This window comes from Silene latifolia, chromosome Y (genome assembly GCF_048544455.1).
Source record: "Silene latifolia isolate original U9 population chromosome Y, ASM4854445v1, whole genome shotgun sequence".
NCBI classification, from domain to species: domain Eukaryota; kingdom Viridiplantae; phylum Streptophyta; class Magnoliopsida; order Caryophyllales; family Caryophyllaceae; genus Silene; species Silene latifolia.
The window spans coordinates 89,424,195-89,430,072 of NC_133538.1; positions in this window are offsets into that span (position 1 = coordinate 89,424,195).

A 5,878-nucleotide genomic window follows, 5' to 3' on the forward strand; every position below is an offset into this window, starting at 1 on the left:
GTATGATACCCATCTCTCCCCCTCTCTCTTTTGTATATACATTGCATTTAGTGTAGCTTTTGCATACATTTGTATTATATTTCATATTGCATTTGAATTACTTAGTTTATTTACATTAGTTTGCATTGTAATATATTTCATATGATTCATGTAGATAGTTGCATATAGACTAGAATTCGTGCATTGTCACTAATGGCCAAACCTATTCATTTCTACACTAGAAATAGTGTTTAAATCGGTTTGGGGAGGTTTGATCATAGGTGACCATAATTTACTAGAAATCATGCATCATATAGTATAGTTTAGATTGCATTCATTTGTTTTATATGTCATATAGAATTGCATTTAGTTAGAGCATGCATTCATTCATACCATATCATTGCATTTGTACTTTATTTCAAAAAAATCAAAAATCCAAAAACATGTATTTCTTTTTCATTCCTACTCCTACATGTACATTGAGGACAATGTCCAAAATAAAGTGGGGGATGGGAATTTATATTCCAAAAATGCATAAAAATTGAAAAATTTCGAAAAATCCCAAAAATATGTCTTTTAATTTCATAAAAACAAAAACCATAAAAATTTGAAAAATTGAAAAATCCAAAAACAAGTTCATTTCCTTTGTAGTGTAGACTTGTATATATTGTTTTGTATATATATCGTGTTTGTTCATCCTTTTTCACATTGATTGACTACGCCACATCCGAGACATGAGGATATTGAAGACCGCATGGTATGATCTTTCCAATCTCCTTTTTCCTCTTTATGTTAATGACTATGTGGCTTTATTTTGATTGATGCGGTAAAAACAATGTGAATTTAGGATTGCATTTAGTTTATTTGGCATATTAGTTGGTAGAATCACATGCATTAGGATGTTTATATGTTAGTTGCATCATGGCATGTAGTTTGCATGTTAGAAAAATTTTTGCGAAACCGTCTACTTGGGAAGCTTTACTAGTGTATATAGGCCCTAGTAGATGCTTTTTATTCTTAAGACTTTGCTTATTAGAATACTTGTAAAACACCCTAGGATGTGTCATGCTAGTATCCCTTGACCCATGGATTAAGGCCTAGTCAAGAGTACCTTATGGTGTGATAACTCCTTGGCTACCGTTTATTCCAAGGTGACCCTTGAAACCATGCAACCATCATTCATCCATGTTCTACCACATTTTGTCATCAAAGGGAATGGGCGCAAAAAGAAATCAATTTGAGTTCAATGAAATGAAAAGTGAAAGAAAGTTTGCAAAAATGCATCAAATGAAAAGAGGAGCAAAAATAGAACTCCTAAGCTTCAAATACAAGGCACCCTCACTACATATGGGGTGACTTTGAAAATGTTCAAAAGAAAAGTGAAAAGTTGTCAAGTGTTGAAAAGCCAAAAATGAAAAGAAATGGCAAAAGAAAGTGTTCTCAAATGTTATATGCCACAAGAAATTGGGGGGAAAAACAAAAATGAAAGCAAACTCCCAAAGTGAAACTCAAATATCTATTGATTCCTTTATCCATCTTATCCATTTTTTTGCATGGTAGAGAGGGGACGACCCTTCTTCTTGTCTAGGCAAGAGGGGGAATTCCGCGATCCTCCAGTGTTTCTAACACCATAGGGAGTCTATTCTTGACAAAAGCATTTAACGATTGAGGACAAAGGTACCCTAGCTTGACACAACTTGGAGGTGATTTATTGGTATCCTTCTAGGCTTAGTAGTTTGAAGAAATTGTATCTATGAAGGAGTGTGTACCCTTGAATTGCTTCCCTTGTAGATAATTTCCACCACTTAGATGAGGAAAGTGGCTATTCTTTTGTAGATGCATCCATTACTTGATTTTGTGTGCTTTAATGATTGGATGTGTCGCCATTTTGGCAAGACCCACCTTGCCTTGCAAGAAGGCATCCTACCTCATGGTTGTCTTGTTGTGAGTTGAAGGGGCGGAGTGAGACCCGCTAATTGTCTCATATCGGCTATATTATTAGGTTAGTTTAAATAAAGGTCTAGTTTTTGTCACCTCTTTACTCGGAACGAGTAAAGGTTCGGTTTGGGGATATTTGATGTGAACCTTATTTGCGCACATTTAGTCCCCTGATTGAGCCTATTTTGCATACTATTATAACATTCTATGGCCATTTTATCCGTCAAAACCTTCCTATTTGCTTTTCTATCGCATTTCATATGTTTTGTAGAAAAGGAGATAAATAAGGCGGAAATTCCCGTCTTTCGTGCATATTTGAAAGCTACTTGACGATACTAGATGGACTAGTATGAAGAGGAAGCAAGGACTAAAGATCAATCCCACAAGAATAAAACGGAAGTGAGCAAAAGGGAAGAAAAGAAGAAGTATCATTGCTGAAGAACAATCCGAGCGGATTGTCTTCAATCCGCCCGTCTCATCACAACACAATCCGAGCGGATTTCCACAAAGACGCTCGGATTGCCTTGCCAGAATCCGCCCGAATTCCGTCGAATCCGCTCGTCTTCCATCAACAGAATCCGTCCGTCCCGACCTTAATCCGCTCGGATTCCAGCCCAGCGCATTTTCGTCTTCTCCAAGCTACAAAGAAAGAAGCCCTTCCTTCGAGAAATACCGGCTCCTCCCTGTTCCATTTAAAAAGTGTAATTGCTAGTTTAGCCCTTAGTTAACCCTAAATGCATCCACCTAATTCCCACTATAAATACCCCATCTTGGTAATTAATCAAGTGTGGTTTTTAGGAGGAAATTCTCTTAGATTAGATTAGGAGTAGACTAGAATAAATTATCATTTAATCTTTCCATAAATTACACATTAATCTCTCCTTAATTATTGTTCAAGTTTATTATTCAAGTTTATTATTGGGTAATTGAACATTATTGGGTTATTGGAGGATTGACAACCCTTCATCAATCAATCAAGTTTCTTCTTTTATTCTTGCTTTATTATTTGGATCATCTCAAGTTTGGTATAATTCCTTTACTCTTTAATCTTTATTGTTTATTTCTTCATTCTATTATCATGTCTATACTTGTTGTGATGATTGACACCATTAATGATATGTTTCCCATGATAATGAGTGAGTAGTCTCTTAGCTAGGATTAGTGGGTAATTAAGGGAAACCAACATGGGATTGATTCATGCTTAATCTAATATGTTCACATGATTAATTTGCTTGGTTGTTGTGATGTCAACTTTATGCACATGTTATGTTTGATGAAATGCTAAGCCTATGAATCCTTGCATTTATAACCATCTCTTATCTACTCAACTTGACTTGTAAGATATAAACCAACTCGAGTCTTGTTAGATCATGCATAGAAGTTGAATAGGAGGAAAGTAAGTCGACTTGTAGGTGTTGTACAATCTAATCGATTCAGCTCCGGGACCCAACCCTTCCTATGAACCGTAAGACATAACCCAACTCGGTTCCCCCACAACACTAATTGCTTGCATATAATTGTAAACATGTTTGTATGATCAAAACCATGAATCCCCCATGACCCCAATATATCCTAGCACTTTTAATCAATTGTTTACATCCTTTATTTCATTGCTTGTTTTACCTTATTGCTTTTATTAGTCTAGAACACAACTACAAACCCCATCAATTGTGACACTAGCACAAATTGAGATAGATAGACTTAGAACCCAAAGCACACCGTCCCATGGATCGACCTCGACTTACTGCTAACTAGTTGTTTGTTGAGTATTATAAATGTGTTTGATGGATGTGTGACGACCAACTCTTATCCTATCATCATTCAACCATCAGTTTGCCAGCAGCATGGAGCTTGAGAAAGATCCAGTGATTTGTATCGAATAAAGCAAAAACCAGACGAGACAATCAGGGCATTCATGACCAGGTTCAATAAGGAGAAAGTGTCAATCGCTAGATGTGACGTTGAAACATCTGTGGAGGCATTCAGGCAAGGACTACCGCTGGATAGTAATTTCTACGATGATCTTACCAAGAACCCTTGCCATACCGCTGAAGACGTTCAGGCGAAGGCACTTGGCTATATCAGGCTAAAAGAAGATAAGAGCTTCAAAGCAGACATCACAACCAACGGTGCAGGCTACGAAAGATCTAACAGGAAAAGTTCCAATCACAGAGGAGGCACCTCCAGGCCATCTCTCTATACTAGACCTGACAGATTAGAAGTCAAATATGCTTATGATCAACGAGGTAACTCTTATACTTACCCACCTATTCAGGAATATAATTTCTCTGTTGATACTGTAGGGCTCATCAAGAGGCTTGACAACATGGGAGACATTGTCCAGTGGCAAAAAAAGACGGACAACCCCAACACCAGGAAAGATACATCCAGATGGTGTGAATTCCATATGGACATAAGGCACACAACAGAGGAATGCCTGAGTCTAGGCAGACAAGTGGCTTACCTCCTGAAGAAAGGCTACTTGAAAGATCTAATGCCATCAAAGAACAGGGATGACAACACAACAAGGAAGGATCAGGAAAGCCCAAAACTTGACCTGCCACCAACACAACCAATCGTTGAAGTCAAATTCATTAATGAAGGATCTGAGATTTGTGGCCTGACTAGCTAAGCTGCAAAGAAAATAGTCAGGGAGTCCAAAATGAAATCTCCTTTCAAACCTAGAAATTTACGTCAAATTACTTTTGACGACACTGATATGCAGGGAATCCCAGATTTACATCATAATGGCCTGCAAATCACCATGCAAATTGGCACTGCTCGCGTCCTGAGGATTCTAGTAGATGGTTGCAGTTCAGTTAACTCGATCATGCTCGATGTCCTGAAAGTCATGAAGATTGACGAGGATCAGATCATAAAAAAGTTAAATGTCCTCGTAGGATTCAGTGGTGAAACCAGGAACACCCTGGAGAAATCTACTTGCCAACCTACGTTGAAGGAGACTCATCATATGAAAGATTTGGAGTCCTGGACTCCCTCTCTTCCTACAGTGCAATCTTGGGCAGGCCTTGGATCTATAATGTCAGGGCTATTTCCTCACCCTACAATCAATGTGTCAAAATTTTAACGGAATGGAGGATAGCTACACTCAAAGGTGAAAAAAAATCTGCTAAGGAATGCTATACAGAGTCATTGAAACCTTCTAGACAGGTAAGTCACTCGCCTAACAATTAGAGTACCCTGGCAAGAGCACTTATATGACACAGCCTTAATTGGAAACTGATCAGGTAATTCTAGACCCTGAGTATCCTGACAGGTATGTACTGGTAGGATCTGATGCCCCTGATAATGTCAGGCCGGAATTGGCAATCTTTTTTAAGATTAAATCTACATGTTTTGTGTGGTCACATTTTGATATGACTAGCATAGATGCTGATGTAATTACCCATAAGCTCAATATTGACATTTCTTTCAAGCCTGTGCAGCAGACAAGGAGAAAATTTGCCCATGAACGCAATGCCATAATTAATGAAGAGGTGGACAAACTCCTGGATATGGGAATGATCAGGGAAGTAATGTACCCTGAATGGCTCGCCAATGTGGTTGTGGTACAAAAGAAAAATGGCAAATAGAGAGTCTGTGTAGAGTAAACAGACCTGAACAAAGCCTATCCAAAAGATTCATTCCCACTCCCTCACATTGATGTTATGGTGGATGCAACGGCTGGACATGAAATGCAAACATTCATGGATAGCTCCAGTGGATTAAATCAAATCAAAATGTACCCAGATGATGAAGAGAACGCTGCATTTATCACGGAAAGAGGCATATATTGCTACACTGTAATGCCCTTTGGCCTGAAAAATGCAGGGGCAACCTATCAACACCTGGTGAATATGATGTTTCAAGACCAAATTGGTGACATAATGGAAGACTACATTGATGATATGGTGGTCAAATAAAAAAACGCTGATGATCATGTGAAAGACATGGAAGTAGC